This window comes from Euprymna scolopes, chromosome 16 (assembly GCF_053919585.1).
Source record: "Euprymna scolopes isolate OS-2025 chromosome 16, ASM5391958v1, whole genome shotgun sequence".
Taxonomy (NCBI): Eukaryota; Metazoa; Mollusca; class Cephalopoda; order Sepiida; family Sepiolidae; genus Euprymna; species Euprymna scolopes.
This window is the reverse complement of record NC_136497.1, coordinates 101,056,748-101,082,239: the sequence shown is the minus strand read 5'-3', so window position 1 is coordinate 101,082,239 and position 25,492 is coordinate 101,056,748. Positions and strand designations below refer to the sequence as shown.

Genomic DNA, 25,492 nt, shown 5'->3' with positions numbered 1-25,492 from the left:
ATATATATATATATATATATATATATATATATATATTATCGTTATTATTTAATACACAAAATTTTATGTGGATACATAAAATTTTATGAGGAGATATAATATTTTGTGTAACGATTTTCAGTTATTTCAACAGTGATTAATATGTGAATAGAGCTAGGTATAAGTTATAAAAATGAATATAGCAATTAAGCTACACAGAATATCCTGCATGAAGTGTTAAAAGATCATCGAAACATTGATTATTCTAGGAATTTTTAAATCGAAAACAATAATAATAAAGAACAAACAACTTCAATATGGTTTCATAGTACAATCAATATCTTATGTAATTGCCATTTTTATTGACAAGAGAAAAAAGCCTTGTGTCCATTGAAGATATAAAACTTTCGATTTTCATCTGATGAAATGTCTTTGGCAGCAGTCAGAATAGCATTCCAGAGATCATCCTTGGAGTTGTACAGCCTCCTCCGGAGTAAATATTTTGTTTTAATATGTTCCACAGATTTTCGATGGGATTTAAATCTGGAGAACAGGCTGGCCATCGTATTATTTTCCCATGTCTGACAAAAACTCCCTCCGAATATTTATGGCTATCATCGTAGAATGAGACGGTGCATTATCATGCACGAATACCATCTTTTTCCGGAATGCCAAATTCTTCTTCTTGTGCCAGGGTTCCAAGTGTTCCTTAATGAAGTCAATGTAGAGTTTGCTGGTAGTTTCGCGGTCACCGCAAACGTATGTCATTTTTTCTCTCCGCTTTTATTTTCATCTGCTGTGACGTCAGCTTTTTCGCATAAAAACAACTTAGGGTGTGAGATTAACAAATTGTGTTCATCTACAATAAATGTTTGTTAAAGGTTATGAACCTGACAAACATTTACTATCTAAAATCGCCATAATACATATATATATATATATATATATATATATATATATATATATATATATGTATATATATATATAGAGAGAGAGAGACAGACAGACAGACAGACAGACAGAGGGAGGAGAGAAACAGAAAGAGAGAAGGGGATATTGAAATAATGAAGCAAAAGTACGAGTAAAGTTACATATTTTGCAAGTTTATTATAAATACCAAATGTATTTTAAACAAGGAATCAAGGCTCAGGTGCATGCTATCATAAAAAACCTTGACACCTCAAAAGCATGTGGACCCGATCTTATCCCAGCTGTGCTATTAAAAAAGTGCTCAGCCGAAGTAGCTCCAGTTCTCTCCAAACTCTACAACAAATGTCTTAATGAAGCTTGCTTTCCGGGCTGTTGGAAAACTGCTTCTGTTGTACCAGTATTCAAGAATTCTGGTGAAAGGACAGACCCATCAAATTATCGCCCCATTAGCCTCCTTCCACTTTTTGCCAAAATATTTGAGACCATAATTAACCACGCTCTAATCCATCATCTTACAGATGCTAAACTACTGACTGACAAACAATATGGATTTAGACAAGCCCGTTCCACAGCAGACATCCTCACCGTGATCTCTGAACGTATATACCAATCACTGGACAAAGCGGGGGAAGGCAGAGCGGTAGCTCTAGATATATCTAAGGCTTTTGACAGGGTATGGCATGAGGGTCTCCTCAGTAAAATCAGATCATACGGTATCACTGGTAGAATACTTAACATAATTAAATCCTTCTTAGATAAGAGAAAAATCCAGGTAGTCCTCGACGGTCGCACATCTAAACAATATGATATAAATGCGGGAGTGCCCCAGGGTTCTATCCTTGGACCTCTATTGTTCCTGATATTCATAAATGACCTCCCCGACAACATTGCCTCTGAGATGGGTATATATGCTGATGACACTACACTCTATGGCAGACACGACAGGAAGACGAATGAACACATTTCTAAAGAAATGGCAGAAACACTAGAGGAAGACCTCCAATCTGTAGTGGAATGGGGACAAAAGTGGTTGGTCGCGTTCAATGCTGCCAAGACTAAACTAGTTTCATTCAATAATTACAAGAAACCCTCTCTACCACCAATAGCAATGGCCAACGACTGTTTATCTGAGAGTCCATCTTTCAAACTCCTTGGCCTAACGTTCACAGGAAACATGAGTTGGAACAATTACATTGAAGGCATTGCCAGGGCCGCTGCAAGAAAGGTGGGCTCTCTCTACCGTGCTAGAAAACTACTAACACCCGAAAGTATCCTGTACCTCTATAAGGCCACCATTCGCCCATGTATGGAGTATTGCTGCCACATCTGGGCTGGTGCATCTGCTACTAGTCTCTCGCTCCTTGACAAGGTTCAAAAGAGAGTCGCAAATCTGATAGGCCCTGAACTGGCATCTAAGCTTCAGCCTCTGTCCCATCGACGAAATGTTGCATCCCTCTGCCTGTTCTACAAGTATTTTAGTGGTGAATGCTCTGATGAACTGCAATCACTTGTGCCCCCACGACGCGAGCACCCTCGACAAACCCGACAGGCTACTAGATCCCACCCCCACACTGTAGAGGTCCCTAGATGTAAAAGATCTTTTTACTCCAATAGTTTCTTCCCCAGAACCGCAAGACTCTGGAATTCCATTCCAGGTCCCTGCTTCCCCAACAGTACTGACGTGCAGAAGTTCAAGTGTAACGTGAACCGACACCTTGCTGCCCAAATCCCTACATAGTACCCCAGTAGTTGTTGCCCCTGATAGTAGCCCCCTACACCAAAGTGGCAATTTGCCTTGTTTGGGGTGAAAATGTAATAAAAAAAAAAAAAAAATAAAAATAAAATATGAGAATTTTCTTTAATCCATGGGTTTTCAAATAATTTACACTTATCCTTAGAAGAAAAAAGCAATCAATTTATAATTATTGGTAAGTATTAATTTGAAAAATTAACGACAAAATTTTAAGTTGTTTAAAGAAAAATTCGTGAAAAAATGCTGGGCAAAAAGTCATTGCAACAATGAATGCATCAGTTGTTGAACCAAACACAAATAGAACATTGTATTGTATATCTTGAATGGTTATGGAATCCAATAAAATTTGGGAAAGATTCAAAATTGAATGTAAAGAAAAAAGAAAAAGAAACGATGAAGAAAAAGGAAAGGGAATAAAAAAAAGGTTAAAGAAGAAAAGAAAAAGGTGAAAGAAAGAAAACAACCATGTTGTAATGTGATTTCTTCTTTTTCAATTTCCTCTTCTTTCTTCTTCTTTACTGTCCTTACCATTTCCTTATTATTTCTTTCTTCTCTCATTTCTTCGTTTTATTCATCGTGTTTATTTTTGCTTTTTCTTCTTTTTTCCTTCTTCTTGTTCTTCCATTTCTCATTTCAATTTACCTCCTTCTTCTCCTTTTTAATCCACCTCTCCCCATTCTATCCTTTCATGTTCTACCTTCTTTAGGTCTCTCATTTTCCCCCTCTTTCTGTTCTTTACTTCTTCTTTTTCTTTCTTCTTCTTCTTCTTCTTCTTCTTCTTCTTCTTCTTATTATTATTATTATTATTATTATTATTATTATGTGTACTCACTGGGAGTTTTCACACAGGACATCATCAAAAATTTCTCTTTGTCAACAACCTGTGGTGTTCCCTGGAATCTGAGTGACGAAAGTCTTTCCAGATTTTTAGTACTCTCCACCTCTTTTGCTAACCTTTGGATATGAATATGCATTATCGTAACAGTCGTTTATTATTGATTTCTCGTTGGTAGTGACCATTGGTCTTCACTCGAATTTAGGTAGCAATAAGCTTCCCCAAGATTACAGTCCTTTTCGCACTCATCCAGTGGAGGTCAGGCTAATGCTATTTCTCCTCCGTTTTTCCAATCTCCTTGGCCCATCACCTCTATTTGGTGTGGTGTTAATTGGTGCCGACACTTTTTTATGGAGGGGGATTAACTTACAATTATATAGTTTCAATTTTTTATTCCATGTGGTGTTTCTTTGTGTTTTAGCTCTGTAGCAGTTTCTATATGTCTGGCTTGTGCCTATAGATCATTTCTTACTCTCCGCATCCAAGGATTTTCCTTAAAATTTCATGATCATTATCCGTTGTATTTTCTCAACTATCCCTCTGATTTCAATCCTTCCATTTTTTTTCCAAAGTTTTTCGGTATTGTTCCTAATGCGCTTATTATTGTTGGTGCTATCTTAACTTTCTTTATCTTCCATATCCCTTTCATCTCTTTGGTTAGTTCCGTGTATTTGCTCCACTTCCCTATCTCATTGATCTTCACTCTTCCAGCAGGAACGGTAAAATTTACAATCTAGCAGGATTTTTCCTTCTTGTTAATTATTATGACATCTGGTATTCTTGCTTGGAGGGGTTTATCCGTTTGTATATCCATGTCCCATAGGATTTTGTGACATTCATTTTCAAGTACTGCAGCCGGTTTGTACTTGTACCATTTCTCTGGATGTTCAAGATACAGTTGTCTACATAGTTTCCAGTGTACTGCATTCCCCACTTAATCGTGTCTATTTTTATATATTGTTTTTGAGCTAGTTTGTTGCATTCGCTTATTATGTGGTTTATTGTTTCCTCTCTTTGTCCACATAGTCTGCATTTGCTGTTGTCTTGTTTAACCTTACTTTGATGTGGTTGGTTCTAAATGCATTATCTTGTGCAACTGTTATTCAGGATTCAGTTTCTCTGTCTAAGTTATTATTATTATTATTATTATTATTATTATTATTATTATTATTATTATTATTATTAATAATAATTCATACTAATCTCAACTTTTGGATGTTTTTAGGTTGATTTTTTTCCTTGAAAATCAGGTCAGTTTATGTGATTTTAAACATTTTAGCTGTACCTTAACACTTTTGCCATTCTTAATTAGCAATCCTTTTGTAAAATTGGAAAAGATATTGTTTCGTCAATCTGATTAAGCCACTTATGGTTGCTTTCAGTTATGGTCCAAGCGTTCCAATAAATGGAAATCACGTTGACTTAGTCTAACTAATCCCCATTTCAGCTCTTGATATTTATTTATTTAATCATGTTATTTCTCTTGAACTCTTGTAAGGGTCAATTATATTAATGATTAAATAATTTCTCTTGTTTTTGTTTAGAAAAATTCTGTCAGGTTTGGAATGTTAACGAACATTATCAGTTTGTATATCCAAAGAAGTTTGACATTGTCATTTTCCTGTACCACTTCTTATTTATGCTCATATCACTTCTCATTGTGACCTAATTCATAAAGTTTACATATATCCTAGTGTAAAACCTGAGCGACTTTGCCGTATCTCCATTTTTTATATTGACGTTGAGCTAGTATAGGGCATTCTTATATATAAGAATATTAATATATATTAAAAATATAATAATATAATATGCGCTAATGTTTCTTCTCTTTCATTACACAATCTGCACGTTAGAGATGACGCAGTTTTATTGATGTAGTATTTGATGGACATAGTGCAAGTAGCTTGTCCCTGGACTGCCATTGAAGTGCTCTTAGTAGGTCTTTCTTTTAAGATCATTCCTGACCAACCAATTCCAGGTGTCATTATCTCTAAATTTAGGGTTTTTTAAAGAATACACTGTGTAATCTCTTTCCAAATAATGCCCCCCCTCTCTCTCTCTCTCTCTTGCAACCTTTGGTTCTTTTTTACCACAGGTTTCAGTATATTTTCCCTTTTCATCTCACGAAGACGAATTTCATTGCTTCCGAAATTTATTTAGTTAGATTCTTTTTTATTTGCCACATCTTAAACATTAAGTAAGTCTCAACCATCTTCTTTTCTAGGTAGATACAATTGATGTACATCTCCTTTCTAAGCAAAGGCCCGGTAAATTGTAAGCATTTTATGTATTTTTATGTCCAAACATTTTAATTCATTTATATTCTAGTCAAGTATACCGGTATATTATTATTATTATTATTATTATTATTATTATTATTATTATTATTATTATTATTATTGTTGTTGTTGTTGTTATTCACTAGGAATTTTCACACAGGTCACCAAAGATTTCTCTTTGAGAACAACCTGTGGTGTTCCCTTGAGTCTGAGTGACAACAAATTTCCCCAAATTTCCAGTACTTTTCAATTATTATTATTATTATTATTATTATTATTATTATTATTATTATTATTTCTCTCATTTCTTATTCATTTTCTTATTTGTTCTCCTTATTCTTATTTTTTCCTTTCTTTTACCTTCTTCCTTCTCCTTTCGTCATTCTTCTTCCGTTTTCTTCTTCATTCTCTCAGTTTTATTTGTCTTTCTCCTTCTTCTCCTTTTTTAATTCCCATCCTTCTTTTTCTCTCCCTCTCTTCTTTCTTTCAAAACAAGTTTTCATAAATCAATCCAATGTGGCATTATTTTCCCCAGGATACGAGAATAATATTTTCAGTCAAAGATAAGTTCAAAGTCCTCAGGGTTTGGTAAACAGAAACCGGATTGAGATGAATGCCGCCAAATTATGTATTATCAAACTAACCTCCGCCCGACCACAACATACAAGCTATACTACACGCCACACATCTTCTCCAGACTACACAATTTGGTTACCCCACCCCCAGATTCTGCACTTTGCCATCCCGTCACCTCACCATTTTCTACCAAACCCTACACTTTAGTGGCAGTATGACTTATAAACTGTCCTTCTCTCTCTCTCTCTCTCTCTCTCTCTCTCTCTCTCTCTCTCTCTCTCTCTCTCTCTCTCTCTCTCTGCTTTGTTGATGTTCTGGGGGTAAGTCGCCGTCTCCTGCTTCAGACTTTTGTTTAGCACGAACCTTTGTCTCATTTTATGACAGCTTTTTACCGCCATAGCAACGTATCATTGACGGTTTCGCACAGCCTGTTAACAAACAAACCCCGATCAAATTCTTCAGCAACTCTTTGAAGTCTACACCAAGACTCTTTAACAATTCCTTGTTTTTCTGTCATTGTTTACAGTCTCTATAGAAGCTTATACCTTCTATCTCTTTTTTATTATTATTGATTGGCTAAAGCCGCCATCGAATAAGCATTTCTTGACAAGCCAGCGTCTTATTACAATTACTGACTCAATATGAAAACCAAAACCCAAGAAAAAGAAATTAGGGTGAAGCCTCAAACCTTTAATCTTTCCAGTCTGTTTATGGCCAACAACAATTATAAGTTATACAAAGAATAAACTTTGTTTCGAAATTTTATAGATACGGATTAATAACTCGCGTAATTCAGATTATTCGGAATACTGTTCTCACCTTAGATGTTAGTCTCATAATGTTTCAACAACCTTCTTATCTATCTTGTCGAACTTAGGAATCTAGTACAGGTTATAATTGTAATCGGTGAGAAAAAGAAACGTTTTTGCAAATAATAAGTAAGTACTAACTGCACTAGAAAATAGAAAAACAGACAATTGTTTGATGCACCAGAAATAAATGGCATGCAATAAAGGAAACAAATTGGAGAAATAAAACACACTAATGGATTCACTAAAAAAAAGAACAAGTAATATTATTAGGATTCCATGTAGGTCATTCGATTATCACTCATTTTCATCTCCTAAGAAAGGAAACAGCCCCAAACTGTACACCATACGGGGAGTTCTATACAATATGCCACATTTTGACAACTTGATTAGGCTAAAACGAATTCGTAAAAAGTACTACAAAGAAACAAGCCTAAAATAAATATTCCTCCTGAATATATAAGAGAAACTGATCTATATAACAAAATCCTGGAAAGATAGAAATAATTACAGATATAATAAATCACTTATGAAGCTTCCTATTTCACGTAAATACTTCAAACCCCTACACAAAACAAAAAGCATATCTAACTTCAGATTCTTTGAAAGTTACTTAAAACTATTTTCAGCATAAAATAATCAGCAAATTAAAATGCCTCTAAACAAAAGTATCAATCAATTAATCATTATTATTATTATTATTATTATTATTATTATTATTATTATTATTATTATTAATGAAAATATTGGTAATAATTATTATCATTATCATTACTAGCAGGAGTACCTGGCGCTGCTCGGGATCATATAAATTTAAAAAGAAGTGAAATTATGTGTAACATCTTCATATTAAAATTTCTATTGCTCCCTCTCTGTCTAGCCGTCTTTTTATCTTTCTCTCTTTCCCTCTTCTCCTTCTAATATTTTTCTCCATAACCTTCTCTCAAATTATTTAATACTACATACTCATATTTATTGCTCTTGGGCAACTCCAAGTAGAACAAAACAATGACATTTTTAAATACCGGTAATTCTGTCCCTTTCACCCGCTTTTACAATAATATGATGAGAAATTATGCTAATAATGAAAATAGCCCAGAGGGATTAAATATTATATCATAATTCATATTTAGTGATTACGTACATTGGTCAGTTGAATCATCATGTATCATCCACTCACTTTCCAAATATAATACAATATTCGTAATATTAAAAAGACAACAAAGAATATTTTATGACCAGACAACGCCTGGCATCCCTGACTCTAAATACCCCATCTTAAAAATATACATGAAATAGTAATTTTTAGATCGTAAAATGCTTCACCCATTCCCGGGACTGACTCCATATACTACACCCTCATAAAAATATACATGAAATAAAGTGGTTTTTAAATGATAAACTGCTTCAGTCATTTCCCGGACTGACTTTGTATATCCCCTTCCCTAAAAATATATATAAAATAAAAAGTAAGTTTTAGATCATAAACTGCTTTTGCCATTTCCATGACTTACTTTATATACTACACTCTCCTAAATATATAGAAACAAAGTGATTTTTTTAGATCGTAACCTGCTTCAGCTATTTCCGGGACTGACTCAATATACTCCCTTTCCTAAAATATGAATATGAAACAAAGTGATTTTCAGGTTGTAAACTGCTTCAGCCATTTCTGTGGCTGACTCCATATACCTCCTCCCTTAAAGTATATATGAAATAAAGTGATTTTTAGATCATAATTTGCTTCTGCTATTTCTGGGACTGATTCCATATACTTCCACTCCTAAAAATATACATGAAATAAAGTGATTTCTAGATCGTAAACAGCTTCAGTTGTACTAATTTTATAACAAGTCACAGGTAAAATTTTTTGATTTTCATATAGGTAGATTACTGTACAAGTACATTGTTTCTAATTTAAAAATGAAATTACTGCATGAGTTTGCATAATTCTTTGTACTAACTGTTCTGTACATCACGGATAAGAATTTGTTTTTTCATCTGGTTGCAATAATGTACATTTTTAAATAAGAAATAAGGTACTCGTACAGTATTCTACCTATATAAGAAAACAAAGAAACCTTTATGTGTGTTGTGATGTACATAAAAGTTATTAAAACCGAAAATCATACAAAATCATAGTGTTGATGGTGGTGGTCCGCACTGACCAATCACTGACTGTCGCTAACTGACTTACCTATCTTAAACAATTGTTTATTAGGATTTCTGGAATATTCTATTTTCATTTTTTTTTTTTTTTTTATTACATTTTCACCCCAAACAAGGCAAATTGCCACTTTGGTGTAGGGGGCTACTATCAGGGGCAACAACTACTGGGATACTATGTAGGGATTTGGGCAGCAAGATGTCGGTTCACGTTACACTTGAACTTCTGCACGTCAGTACTGTTGGGGAAGCAGGGACCTGGAATGGAATTCCAGAGTCTAGCGGTTCTGGGGAAGAAACGATTGGAGTAAAAAGATCTTTTACATCTAGGGATCTCTACAGTGTGAGGGTGTGATTTAGCAGCCTTTCGGGTTTGTCGAGGGTGTTCACGTCGTGGGGGCACAAGTGATTGCGGTTCGTCAGAGCATTTACCACTAAAATACTTGTAGAAAAGGCAGAGGGATGCAACATTTCGTCGATGGGACAGAGGCTGAAGCCTAGATGCCAGTTCAAGGCCTATCAGGTTTGCGACTCTCTTTTGAACCTTGTCAAGGAGCAAGAGACTAGGAGCAGATGCACCAGCCCAAACGTAACAGCAATACTCCATACATGGGCGAATGGTTGCCTTATAGAGGTACAGGATACTTTCGAGTGTTAGTAGTTGTCTAGCACGGTAGAGAGAGCCCACCTTTCTTGCAGCGGCCCTCGCAATGCCTTCAATGTAATTGTTCCAACTCATGTTTCCTGTGAACGTTAGGCCAAGGAGTTTGAAAGATGTATTCTCAGATAAAGAGTCATTGGCTATTGCTATAGATGGCATAGAGAGGGTTTCTTGTAATTATCGAATGAAAATAGTTTAGTCTTGGCGGCATTGAACGCGAATAACCACTTTTATCCCCATTCCACCACAGATTGGAGGTCATCCTCTAGTGTTTCTGCCATTTCTTTAGAAATGTGTTCATTCGTCTTCCTGTCGTTCCTGCCATAGAGTGTAATGTCATCAGCATATATACCCATCTCAGAGGCAATTTTGTCTGGGAGGTCATTTATGAATATTAGGAACGATAGAGGTCCAAGGATAGAACCCTGGGGCACCCCCGCATTTATATCATATTGTTTAGATGTACGACCGTCGAGGACAACCTGGATTTTTCTCTTATCTAAGAAGGATTCAATTATGTTAAGCAGTCTACCAGTGATACTGCATGATCTAATTTTCCTGAGGAGACCCTCATGCCATACCCTATCAAAAGCCTTAGATATATCTAGAGCTACCGCTCTGCCCTCCCCCGCTTTGTCCAGTGAATGGTATATACGTTCAGAGATTACAGTTAGGATGTCTGCTGTGGAACAGGCTTGTCTAAATCCATATTGTTTGTCAGTCAGAAGTTTAGCATCTGTAAGGTGATGGACTAGAGCATGGTTAATTAAGGTCTCAAATATTTTGGCAAACAGTGGAAGGAGTCTAATGGGACGATAATTTGATGGGTCAGTCCTTTCGCCAGAATTCTTGAATACTAGTACAACAGAAGCAGTTTTCCAACAGCCCAAAAAGCAAGCTTCATTAAGGCATTTGTTGTAGAGTTTGGAGAGAACTGGAGCTACTTCGGCTGAGCACTTTTTTAATAGCACAGCTGGGATGAGATCGGGTCCACATGCTTTTGAAATGTCAAGGCTTTTTATGATGGCATGCACCTGAGCAGGGGTGATTTTCAGATCGTCTAGCGTAGCGTCTGTCCGCATAGGGAAGTCAGGTAGGGGGTGGTTAGAAGAGTCCAGTGTGGAGTTTGAGGCAAACCGACTGGCAAGCATGTTAGCCTTGTCGGTTACTGAGCAAACAACCTCGTGATTGTTGGTTAGTGGGGGAATTCTTGATTGCCCGTTATTTACTACACTGTTGTAGATTTTCCAGAAGTCTGAAGTTCCTAGTTTTTGTGCTTCGATGCGCTTTTTAGTGGTTTCCGTAAATTCTCTCTTAGCTGTCGCTATTTCTTTCTTAACGTTATTTCTAGCTTCTATATACTTCAGTCTGTTTGAACTGGACTTATGTCAGTTAAACCTACGGTATGCATGCTGCTTTTGAGCAATGGCAGTTGCGCAAGTCGACGTAAACCATTGGGGAGAGTGGGGCTTACTATAAAATTTCCGCATTGGAACATGCGCTTTGATTGCAGTTTTGAACCAGTCAGTGTTCTCGCTTGCACACTGTTCAGCAGGGAGAGAAAAAATATTTCTCCATGGGGCATCTCTGATTTGTTCCCTGATGGCTTCCCTGTCAGCCTTTTTATAATATCTCGTTGTTTTGAGCACTGGCTCTTCAGTTTTGGCTCTAGAGTTTAGGGCGATTTCAACCATTATCACTGCATGATCAGCGTTCCCGAGTGGACTGTGGGCCTTCGTTATGCAGTCATCGGGAACTGTGATCAAAAACAGATCTAGAAGGTATGCGTGTTGTTCTTTCTGGTCAGGGAAACGGGTTGGAAACGTAACAATTTGTGATAGGGAGTGAGATATAGTGAAGCTATGAGTTGTGCTGCCCGCTGCATCTGTGTAAGTAGGGAATCCAAGCCAGTTTTTGTGGTGGACATTAAAGTCACCAAATACATTTGTGCGCTAGTGTCGAGGGACAGTGCCGTGTCTATGCTGTCAGAGACTTTGTTTATTATGGTGCAGTCCTGAGTCGAGGGAGAGCGGTAGAGAAAATAAAAGTAGCTAATATTGTGTTGTATGTTTAGCCTAAAGCACATAAAGGCTTGATCATCTGTTTCTAGGTTTGTTTCTCTAGTCATTCTAAGGTAATTCAACATTATAACGGTCAGGGCAATTTGGAATAGTCCATTTACGTTCTAAAAGATGTTCAGGATAATAACAGTTAAAAACAATACACGTATTAATATATAGAAAATTATTATCCTTTTTCTTTTTTGTTCAATGAATAAAACACGAAATTGTCTGTATTATTGTAGATCATTACTTTTGTTAAATCAATCCCTCTACAAACAGATCTTATTTTTTAGGTGATTAATTATTATAGATTACAAAGAAATTCCTTACAAATTTTTTTTCAGCAATTATTATTAAGCAGTCATTTGGGTCTTCATATGTCGTATGTTTGTCAGGCCTAGTATAAGTATCGCTATGATTTATTTAAAATTGTACTATTTTAATCGATGGGACGGCATAATTGTATTTTATAAAAAAATTCATTTTTAAATGGGTAAAGTCGGAATTGTTTACTTTAACGACATCAAATTAGTCACCAATCAACATCTCTGCATATCACACGATCTCATTCTTTTAAGTGTGTGAAAGCTGATAACGTATACGCAAAAATGAGAAGATTTAATGTATTTTTATATACATTGGTTTTTTTTTTAAATTCATGAAACCATCCGCTCATAGCAAATTGAATCCACGGGGCTCGCCAGTACCAATAGATAAAGTTACATTCTTGAATGCACATTGGCCAAACCAATCTGTTCTGCTTGTGGTTCTGAATTCTTGTTGGCTTTTACAAAGTTCTTTTGGCAGAAAGACCAGCAGATCAAAACGCCGCACTCATCCTGGTGAATTTTTCTTATAGTTTTACGCATTTTCGTTTTCATAGTTCAGGAATCTTTTCTTGTAATTCTTCCCATAAGGGCAACTCAAATCAGTCGGTGGTAAGTTTCTTCTTTTCCCTTTTTCCCCCTTTCTTTTGTATGACATGGTCAATCAGATTATGGTAGATCAAGCAGATTATTGGTTGGTACCATTTTTGGAACATCTTTCCAAAACAACTTGGCATTGAACCATCTTCCAATGACAGAATGACATCTGGACATTTTCAACCTATATAACTATTATCTGAACATGTAGTATTTTACTTATTTTGAACTCCTTTTCTTAAATAACGTACTAAAGTTGTTTGGACTTTTTTTCTTCATTGAAAATATATTTGTCATTATTCCTACTTTTGCATTAGAGTGTTTAGTAATAAGTCATTTTTTTATGTATTAAAATTGGTTAGTTTTAAAATCTCTTCACTTGTATTGAAGTTGTAGGTTTCAAATTCTGTTCTCGTGTATTGAAATTGCTTGATAATCCATATTGATTTTTGCTTCGTTTTAAGTATTTTTTTTCTGGATTTGTGAAGTAGTTTAGATTTAAGCTTTTTTCTATTATATTGGTGTTCGTCGGACCTAAATCATTTGATCGTGTATTGTAATTTTAATCTTAACTTAAAATGAAAACATTTCAATGGGGAGTAAAAGACTTCAAAGAAAATGCCAAGACTAAAGATTACAATGCATGAAGAAATGACTTAAGTTCGAAATGATATCGAAGGATATAGGTTTATATAGGGACGACGGCCTTATGATAGTTAATGATGCAAAAAGTGTAAAATGTGATGGAAACAGAAGAAAATACTTAGGGGAATGAAAAATAAAGGTTGAAATAGATAGTAACATTAAGCAAGTCAACTTCCTGGACGTCACCTTTGATTTAGAGGTTGACACTTATGAACCATACATTAAAAGAAATCCTATAAACAAAGAAGCATGAATGACCCTTCTATAAAAATGAACAAAAGAAGGTCAAATGCAAGTGAGCTGAACCTTTGTCTGATAAAATCCCAAAAAGTCGTGGGAATAACAAAGAATCTGATTGATTAGCTAGCAAACTTAATAGAACGGGTATATATAAAAACATGCAGTAACATCAACTCCATGCATTAGCCTGATGAGTTCTTATTAGGATGAAACATGGAAAATTCTGTGTAGCTTACTTGCCATAGACATTTTCATAACTTACTAATATATATATATATATATATATATATATATATATATATATATATATATATATATATATAATAGTAGGACAGTTTGGTTTCCTAGATGTAGATCCACTGAAACCCCTGTGTTTATTAAAGAGTGCTCAATGGAGGACAGAGCAGGTATATAATCTGTTTATTATACAAACATTATTGGTTACATATGTGCATACATGTTTCAGTGGAATCTCAATTCAGAGAGATCATTTCATCAAACCAAGGAGCAACAACTGAAACGAAAATCAATGTTCATTCGTTTTGTATAAAATAGATAAAATAAAAATATAGAATGGAAAGGTGGGTGTTTAGTTGGTGAGGGCGAAAGTAGGTTGGGAGTAAGGGAATAGGGAGTGAGAGGGGAAGGGGCAAGGAAGTTAATATCTAGGCTGGTCAAGCTTTCTTAGCTGGGGAGTTTTATGGCTATATTATAGTCTTAGGGGTTAAGTGTTTGTAACTTTGATTTAGAAATTTCTACACTTGCAGACTTTCTGTCTGCTTTTCATGGTTATTTTGGTGTATTATTAATTTTACGGATAAATTTAATATGCTTTTTAATAACATATGTCTACATGATTGAGCTAACAACGTGTAGCATATATATATATATATATATATATATATATATATATATATATATATATATATATGATCTTTTCATATAATCTTTTATATGATTTAAATAAATATATATATATAATCTTTTCATATAATTTTTTATATGATTTAAATATATATATATATATATATATATATATATATATAAAATCTTTTCATATAATCTTTTATATGATCATCATCATCATTATCATCATCATCATGACGGGCTCCTTGCCCGGACCAATGTGACTCTTCCTCTCCAGAGTTTCCTGTCTTTCATCAGCTGCCTCAGATCTTCAGGTTCACAGCTGACGTCATGTGCTATCTGCTGGGTGCACGTGGATCTTGCGCGTCCGTGTCATGGAGTCCATAGCAATACATCACTCGCCAACTCATGCTTGCTCCTCAAACAATGACCAGCAAATCGTAGGCGTCTTTCTCTGATGGTATTAGATATGGCAGGTAGGCTGCCATAAAATTGCTGTTTCGTGGGATGATTTTGTCAAGATATATTTAATACTGTTTGTAGCATATGAGTGTATGTGCCGTCTAGTTTTCTTTCCAATCTTTTGGTGAGTGTCCAGGTTGTAGCACCGTAAACAAGGACAGACTCTACCACTGCCCTGAAGAACTGACTTTTCAGTTTGTTAGTTAGTCCCGAAGTCCATACTGAACGCAACCCATCCAATGCGGCCCATACTTTTGAGAAGCTATGTTGCTGCCCAGATACGTAAACTCAGCGACTTCTTTCAGTGTTGATCCAACCAGAGCCCTAATCTCTCATTTCACATTGAAAGTCATAAACTTTGTCTTATCCGCATTAATGTGAAGACCAATGTCATTTGCAGACTTTTCTAACTTATGTAATAGTGTTTGCACATCAGCAGTGTTGTTCGCAAACAAAGCAATATCGTCTGCATAATTTGCATAAGCTGTGTGATGATTGATGACATTTTATATGATTTAAATATATATATATATATATATATATATATATATATATATAATCTTTTCGCATAATCTTTTATATGATTTAAATATATATATAGATATATATATATTGCAGCACAAGGCTAAATGTCAGAAGATTTTGGAGCAGCAGGGGGACTCAGAAGTGCTAATCCATGACCCATCAACACGCAGAGATATGCCCTGACACCACCAACCCCTGCTCTGCTGCCTTGCAGGACCGTTGGCTAGGATAAGGCTAGGAGAAGGAAACTGACTTTAAAAAATCCCAATAGCCAGACGGAATGGCTATGAGGCGATTAACAAACAAATAATCTGTCTTCTTTTCAGGCTGTCCATTGCAACCGCCCTTTCCCTGATATTGCACATCACCCCAACAAGTGCCATGAAGGAAGGTTCAGGAGCCACTTTGATGCCCCACTTTTACTGCTTAACTTCCTCTTTTCTCTCTTCTACAACAAGACCAACGATAGTGAAACATAGGCGAAAGGAGCAGGTTTTGGTGAAACTGTGAGCTCCTAGTCTGGACCTGCATGCTAGCGGTGGTCATCCTCTTTTGGAACTGTGACTATCCGGAGGTTCGATCTTGCATCTCCGACTTGCCAGGCCTATTGAGGACAATCGCTGCCCACCCTAAATGGGGGGGGGTCCTAGAAAATGTGGGCTAAAAATCGGAGGTCACAACTGTGTCTGACTGGAAAGCCGCATCAAGTGGGACACCCTATTTTGTGGTCGAAACCAGAAAAATTCAAAAAACAAATCCACATATCTAACTTTTGGTGCACGGAACATAAGAATCCTGGACAGACCAGCATGGCAAACTGCCCTGATCTCAAAGGAACTTGCAGCTCTTAACGTGTGCATTGCTGCAGTAAGCAAGATGCGACTCTCAGAGGAGGGTAAGCTGGAAGAAAAGGGCTCAGGATGCACCTTCCTTTGCAAGGGAAGGAATAAAGATGAAAATAGAATACACGATTATCAGTTCACACCAACAGCTTAGAGTCTCACTGTCTTCTGATAATTTCATTACTGTCATCTAGGCATATGCATCAACCCAAGACGCTGACAGTGAAGTGAAATGAGAATTTTACCAGCAGTTGCGCAAGCTTATAACCAGAGCCCAACCACACAACAAATTAATGCTGCTGGGTGACTTTAATGCGAGAGTGAGGAAAGACCATGTCTGGAACTCTGTTATTGGGAAGCATGGACTTGGTAAATGCAACTCGAACAGCTGCTTGTTGTTAGGACCTTGCTCAGAATTTGAGCTATTCATTACCAACACTTAGTTCCAGCTCCCAAATAGATCTAAGACCATGTGGAAACATCCTCGCATTGGCACCTTCTAGACTATGTCATCGTCCGTCAGAAAGATAAAAAGGATATCCATATTACTAAATCAGCACTCAGTGTAGATGACTGTTGGACTGACCACCGTCTGATCATCACGCATGCTAAATATACCACCAGAAAGAAGCCCAAATTTGAATTGAAACAGCAACTTTGAAAAAAAATATAACCTCTCAAAACTTCACCTAACAGAGGTAAAACAAAATACCAACAGACCATCGAACAACAACTTTGTATAAACCCAACCAGTTCTTGCAAGCTGGAAGAAGAATGTTGTCAATCAGTAAGATCATTAATGAATCAGCCAAAGTCGCAGTCGGTTTAAAGAAAAATAAAAATCAAGACTTGTTTGATGAAAACTGTGCTGAAATTAATCTACTCATTCAAGAAAAGATAAACGCTAGCCATGCTCATGAACAAGGCCACTGAAGCCAGCAAAACCAACATCTACAGAAACTGCAAAAAACAATGTCAATCAAGATTGTGGGAACAAGAAAACAAATGGTAGCAGTTGAAAGTTTTAGAATTTGAGGGTTTTGCAGAAGCTCGTGCCTTTAGAAATTTCCATGCTGGTGTAAAATTTTTGGCCCCATCAGATCCTCAACCGGAACACTCCTTGAAGCAGACAATACCATTATCCTCAACGATCCCCAATCAATTCTGGATCGTTGGAAGGAGCATTTTGCAAATCTACTCAATAAAGAATCTGCTGCAGATGAAAACTTTCTCAAAATGGTCCCACAGTACCCAGTGCAATTATGAATGAATGCACCACTATCATTTACAGAATTTCAGATTGCGATGGAGCAAATGAAAGTAAATAAAGCCCCAGGGCCTGATAATATCCCTTTTGAACTTATCCACAATGGTGGACAACATCTGAAAACAAGACTATTCACTCTCATTCTTAAGATGACAGAGAAACGTCAAATACCAAAGGATCTGAAAGACGCAGTAATAGTAACCATCTTCAAAAAAGGTGACCGAAAATCATGTGGTAATTACCGTGGGATTGCCCTTTCGCTCATAATGGGAAAATCTTTGCTCGCATACTACTGAATCACTTGTTGCAAGTCATGGAATCAGTCCTCCCAGAATCTCAGTGCAGTTTCTGTGCCTCTCGGGGAACAATAGATATGATTTTCTGTGCTAGACAGCTCCAGGAGAAAAGCAGGGAACAGCAGAAACCCCTCTTTCTTGTATTTTATGACCTACAAAAAGCATTCGAAAGCGTTCCAAGCAATTATGTTGCCCAATCCACTTTGTAGAACGCATCCAGGCACTGCATGACGGCATCTCAGGATATATATATTACATCAGGGAAAGGAAACAAAAACGTTTCCAGTTACCTCTGGACGAAAACAAGGCTGTGTCCTTGCACTTACTCTTTTTTTCCTGATATCTTGCTGCAATGTTACACGAACTTCCCCCAAATAACCTGGGGGTGGGCATTAGGTACCACTATGATGGGGGACTTTTCAAGTCTGCTAGACTAAAATCTCAAAGCCTTGGGAAATTCCAACACATCACAGAGCTCCAATATGCAAATGGCAACATGGTCCTTTGCCATTCCAAGGAAAACATTCAGAGATCCGTAAACAACTTCATAGCAACATATCATCGCTTCAGACTCTCTGTTAATATCGGTAAGACAAAAGTGTTAGCACAACAAGTACCCAACCCCATCTTACAGGACGTAAGCATACACATAAATGACACTCCTCTTGAGCAAGTAGATCACTTTCCATATCTCGGTAGCATAATATCGGAAAAGTGCTCAATTGAGAATGAAATAGAAAGCCGAATTGGCCTTGCCTATGGAGCTTTCGGTAAACTGACGAAGCGCCTCTTCAAAAATACACATCTATCTATAAAAACTAAACTCATGGTATAACACGTGATTGTCATCCTTACGCTTTTTTATGGGTGTGAGACCTGGAATATGTACCAAAGTGATCTCATTAAACTCGAAAAATCCACCAACAAAAACTTTGAGCTATACTGCACATCAAATGGTATGACGATGTAACCAACACAAGTGTTCTTGAGAGAGCAAGCAGCTGCAATATTGAGGCCACCACCATGAGGCACAGACTCCGTTGGTTGGGGCACATCCTCAGAATGGATGTAAAAAGGCTCTCTCAACAAACCCTGTACTCGGAGCTAGCCACAGGAAAAAGATCTATCGGCCGCCTCCTACAGCGATACAAGGACCAACTCAAGTCCACCCTAAAAAACACCAGATTTGATCTTCACATCTGGGAAACAACAGCTCAGGATAGATACCAAAGGATACGAAGCAGAAAGAAGACTGGTGGAGATCAAACCCAGAAATAGAAAAATTCTATATAGGTAGTACCTCAATGACTGTTAAAAGCAGATACTATGGCCATACACTGTTAATGAATAATAAAACATATAGGACGGATACCGCACTTTTGGTACACTACTAGAATTTAATCGAAACGAACAAAACACCTGTTGTCGAATAGAAGATAGGTAGAAAGGTGAAAGCCTGTAGTTCATTAAATTCACTCTGCCATTTATGTTTAACAGAGAAACTTGAAATTATTGGATTTAAAGATCGCAAAAAATGATCAAATGTTAAAGTAGAGTCGGCTATAAGTTGCAAACACTTTAGGGGATATGCATTAAATAAACTATAAAAAACAATTTCCCTCATCGAAATAATATGACAACCCCCACCCCACCCCAGTCTCCGCATCTCACATAGATATTTTAATAAACAAATCTATCGATAAACTAATCTAAAGGTGAAAGAATACCGAAGGGGTTCTGGCACACCTCAAATTACTATACTAACCTAGAAATGGCGAAGAATAGGCTAACATAAATAATTTATTCTAGTTAATGACGGGACCACCGTATAGCTATCCTATAGCACCATTCTAAACTATACCGCTTAATACTAATACAACACAACAGGAAAAAGGTAAGTGAACTTTGCATACTTACAAATAAAAACACTCTTAAACTCGCTAAATTAATATATGCGATTAATATGTTTATAAATAGAATATTGAATGTTGATATGTACCTACGAGAATGAATATCGTAAAACAGTGTTGCATAATGAAGCAAAATGCATGACTAATTTCGGGCTTTAACTAAGTACTTTTACTCGATGTTTCATGTGAACTGGGAAGATCTACTAACATAGATGTATCTATACTATTGTGTATTTGTTTACGGATATGTAGTCAGATGATTTTATCCCTATAGGAAATACATAAGTTTATACAGTGTATGTTATATATTGTTTATTATATTATGTAATGTATTATGCATTATATTATATGCTCTAGTATTAAATAAGGGACTAGTAAAATAGAAAATAATTTAAATAAAGATAAAAACAAATCGTTTATAGATTATTATTAATTAAGTACTTTAAATCGATGTTTTATGTGCACGGGAGTGTCTACAATACGGACGTATACATTTGTTTGCAGGTATGCGATCAGGTAATTTTATCCCTATAGAGGAATACATAAGTTTATAAAACATGCATTATATATTCTAGTATTTAATAAGTAACTAACATTATATGAAATAATTGAATAAAAATTTAAAAAAATAACTCACGTACATATCTATGGATTGCTGGAATAAATTTCGATTCTCTCTAAACTCTAATCCGGCTCAAATAAAAAAAAGGACAATCATTGAAATAAAGTTTATATAGATATGAAAACCTATATATACATACGCTTAAATGTCTACATCTGTATTTTTTAAGATTTAATTACTACATTCACATTAGCATTTAGAATGCAACTCTCAACATACCATATATATGCACCAGTATCCGGATATGGCCACAAGGAGGCATGTCAGAGGTTTTAACACTGAAGTGGTGTGATACAGCTGTAGATGAATATGTGTATACCTATGTAACATTTTCGCTCATTTTTGGGAATCGATTTTAACGTTGTGCATATGATTAACTATGAGCTGAACAGGATTGCTTCGCAAAATGATGTCCGCCATTTGTAAACGTGTGTCCTTTAGGATTTATTAATGGATTTGGCAACGGTTATTTGTACTTGAAACGCAAGTGTCCAAAACTGAAATGATACATTTTTATCTATGAACACAAGTCTATGAACTAGTGGGATCCCATGGAAATTCCACGATGCTTTCTATAACAAACTGTATAATTTACTCTTTTTAGGGTAGTGAATGTCTGTCAGGTTCAAAGTATCAATAAAAATTGTCTCTTTCTTCTTCCGCGCCATTTTCAGCGAAATGTCCTCTTTAAGAATAAAATAAAACCAATGTTTCTTCTTTATTGAAACTTGTAGTACTTTCATTATTTTTAAAACAATATTCTCTTCCTTATTTACTGTAGACATAATTGTCAGGCAAATATTCTTTAAATTAATAAAACAAATCTGTCTTTTCTATATTCATTTAAAACTATAGCAATTTAATTCTTTCTTAAACAATAAATCTGCTCTGTCTTTATACCGTAAAAATAAATATTCTTCAACTCAATAAAAGGAATGTCACTTTTTTAAGATGCAGTTGTTTAAAATTCTTTTTAGTCGATATAATTGGATTTTTGAAACACTCCATTGGGTAAAGTTGGAATTCTTTACTTTAGCGACATAATATTAATCACCAAGCAACGATGTCATTTTTAAAAGTGATTGAAACGTCATAACGTACGTACTAAGATGAAATACTTTATATTATTATTTTATACATGCTTGTATCTTGGTGTATAAGTACAAACTCACAACTGACGCAACTATTTATTTCCCTCTCCACGAAGGCGAACTAACCGACAAAAGGTAGTAATGATGATGATGATGACGATGATGATGATGATGATGATGATGATGATGATGATGATGATGACAAAACTAACAACAATAATAATAATAATAATAATAATCGGCAATACATATACTAAAATTGGAACGATACAGAGAAGATTAGTATGGCACTTGTGCAAGGATGATACGCAAATTCGTAGAACATTCCATATTTTAAAGTGCAAAATTGTAAGTTAATCATACCAGTCTTCCTATCCCCCCCAAAAAAATATATTGTCAGTATCGACTGGCGCCAGGTCCAATAGTTATGAGGGGTCAAGAAGAATGAAAAGACTTATGAGAGAAAGCACTAGCCACACTTCCACTGGATGAGTGTAAAGAGGACTGAGACCTTGGTGAGGCTTGTTGCCACTCTCCATCTACATCCAGTGATGACAAATGGTCATCGCTAACCAAAAGTTATTGTCGCAAGCGGTTGTCACAATAACGCGAATTCATTTGCAAAGGTTATCGAAAGAGATGAAGAGTACTGGAAATCTTGGGACTCCGGTTGTTGTCAGTAATCTCTAATGTGTGAAAACTCCTAGTCAATACAAATAATACTAGTAATACGTAAGCATGTACGTTCACAGACACGTGAATTTGTTCCCCCCCCCTCTCCCTCTCTCTCTCTCTCTCTCTCTCTCTCTCTCTCTCTCTCTCTCTAACACGGTCTTGTTTAAAAGCGACCAAAAACTGGACAGACCTTGGAATGTGTAATGTCATCTTTACTTCTGCAGGTGTACACACACACACACACACACACACACACACACACACACACACACACACACTTGAAATTGTTTTATATTTTTTTTTCTTTCTTTGAAGTATCAGAAGCAAACTTTAAAACTGTGACTTGACACTAAATCGATACACATAGAGGCATAACCAGATCTTGAAAGGCATAAAAATGCTAGAAAGTAGAGAAGTTCAACGAAAGACAAATGGAACTTGGCAACAGACTTCGAGAATGTTGTGTAGTACGGGTTCATATTTAAAGATGGCGACTGTTCATATTGGGGCACCTATATGACGGAGTATAATGATTGTGATGACAATTCTGATGGGAAGACATCTATATATTACATCTCTTTTAACACATATTAGAGGAGAGGATACTTCACTTGTGATGATGGTGAGGAGGACACATAATTATTGGAAAAGTTTACACAAAGTTCGTTACAAGATGATAAAACACATTTACTTTTTCTGGTTGTGATGAATGACGACACGAGACAAACAGTTACAAATTATTAATGGTCATTGCTTTATTCATCTGATCGGCCGGTCGATGAAGTCAGGAATTCAGCTTGTATCTACATGGTCTAATCTACCCTTCGCCTCTAAGGGGCTCCCACTCCAACTGACTCTCGACTGATCAACTGACAACTGATTTGTAACTTCGAATCCTTAGATCCTATATTGAGAAAACTCCTTTGTTTATGACGTCAGAAGTGTGTTTTTCAAACGTGACTAATTTTCATGTGGCTTTACATATATTTGTCCAAACACACTTCTGGCAAAAAAAAAATCCTCAATTATAATTCTAACCTATTTTTAAACAATATAATTTAACTCGCATTGTGCATTCATTTTACTGACATTTTTAATCTCTACATTTCTAAAGAATGGACAATCGACTCTGTTTTCGATATAAACAATATTTAATTATTTCTAATAGAATTAACAATAGACTGAATTTTTTACATTCCATTTTTCCAGTATCTTTAACACTTGCCTACAAGGCTCAATTCTAACCTTATCCTCATATCATTTTCACTTATCTAGTATGTCTTCTTACTTACATAAGGGACAGCCCTTAATGTAACAAGAATACATTAGTATTCCCAGTGGTCCTTACACAGCAAAGGCCTGACCTTGTCGTGTAGAGTGAGGAAAAGAAAGTTGGAATTATGTCGGAGTTTACTGTACCCTGAGAGAATAATTTTGCAACTGCAGAAGACACAAAACATGAGCGATATGATGATCTACTGATTGAGTGAGAGAAACAGGGATGAAATATAGAATATAATCATTTGGTTGTGTGATCTTAAGAATATGTTGAGCGCAAGTCAATCAACATGCTGTGACATCGTTTTTGTTGAACACACACAGAAAAATATTGTAACAGACGTTCAGGAAGCAGCGGAAAAGGCATTATACTGGATCTTAAAAAGAAACGATGAGTGTTGGAGAGAAAACAGTACTAATACGACCTCCGGTGGGGTGGGGGGAGGGCTCTTCAGAGATGCATTAGAAGAATAGGGGTCGAAACTGCAAAATGGTCCTTTGTGATGATCGTCGTACTGAATCTAATTGTGGAGCTGTTAGCTACTGTGTTCTGCAAACATCATGCACAAATTAAAGGTTTGAATGAGAATTTCTGAAAAGCAAACGTGTTTTTCTTCATAAAGTGTACATCGTTTATATGTTAAATATTTTTTAAAATAAAACTACAAGAAACAAGTTGAGCAAGCATGGTCCTCCGTGAGTCCACAGTGAACGAAGCATAAAAAATGACTAAATTCAGCATTCGTCCCCTCCTCCTATTTAGCCCCAAATATTCTCAGGGAATGTCAAATTCTGGTGAAAATGAACAAACGGTGCAGTTTTAGGCCTTAACATATGTAAATTTGAGTTCTTCACCATGCAAAAAAAAGAAATGACTAAGTCCATTATTGCCCCCCTATAGCCCCAAAAGTCCCCAAGGCCTAAACGTATTTACATTTGAGTTCAGCACCATGCAAAACTGCTAAATAGACATACACAGAACATTTTGGATAAATATGGTAAAATAATCCCAAAAATGCAGTGTTTTTATTAGCCCTAAAAGGGCTCCTGGAGCTGACCCAAGAGTTATCGCAAAGTATAGACAAACAAAATTATATAGAAATCAGTTAGTTACAACTTTTCAGAAAGTTTTATAAAAATCCAAAGCATTAATTTTTTTTTAATAAGCACAAAAGTGTCAATATTAACCATTTTAACCCGAAATGCACCCCGAGGAGGGCAACCGGAGTTTTCCCGGAAAATCCGTTCTGTTGCTTTTTACTCATATCATGTTTCATTTTGTGCAAAATTTCAAAAAATTTTAAGGCGTAGTTATTGAGAAAAGTGCAGACAGACGAACGGATGAACGGACAAGGGTGAATTTACAGGTCCACCCTCCTTTTGTCGGGGACCAATACTCAAATTACTTAATGATTTCCCCGCCATTTAAAGTCACAACCAATGACAACTTTAGATTAAAACATCATCTTAAATAGTTAGAAATGAAAAATAATCACCTATCTGTTTGAGAATCAAATAATTTTAGTAAATAATTAACTGATAATAATGTAAAATATGTAATTGTTTATTTGATAGCAAAAACAGATCGGAAAATGGTGAAATATTTTAGTTTTCTTTTTATTAATGATGTAAGCCAAATTTTATTTTTAGGGCGTTAGTAAAGAATGTGCCACTTTTATAAATGTTATGGGATAAACTGATAAACATATTTTAAGAACAATGAATTTATTCAGAGACTATAATCATAATTACATCTAGCACATTATTGGGTATCGATTCATCGCAGTTATTACATCGA

General features: G+C 35.9%; 1 non-coding gene across 1 annotated transcript; it reads left to right on the top strand.

Annotated features, from left to right (window-relative positions):
• The first annotated feature begins 21,972 nt into the window (after nt 1–21,972).
• On the top strand, nt 21,973–22,077 carry LOC145296563 (U6 spliceosomal RNA). Its single transcript, XR_013870002.1, has one exon. It is a non-coding gene; the product is annotated as a U6 spliceosomal RNA (small nuclear RNA).
• Nucleotides 22,078–25,492: the final 3,415 nt, after the last annotated feature.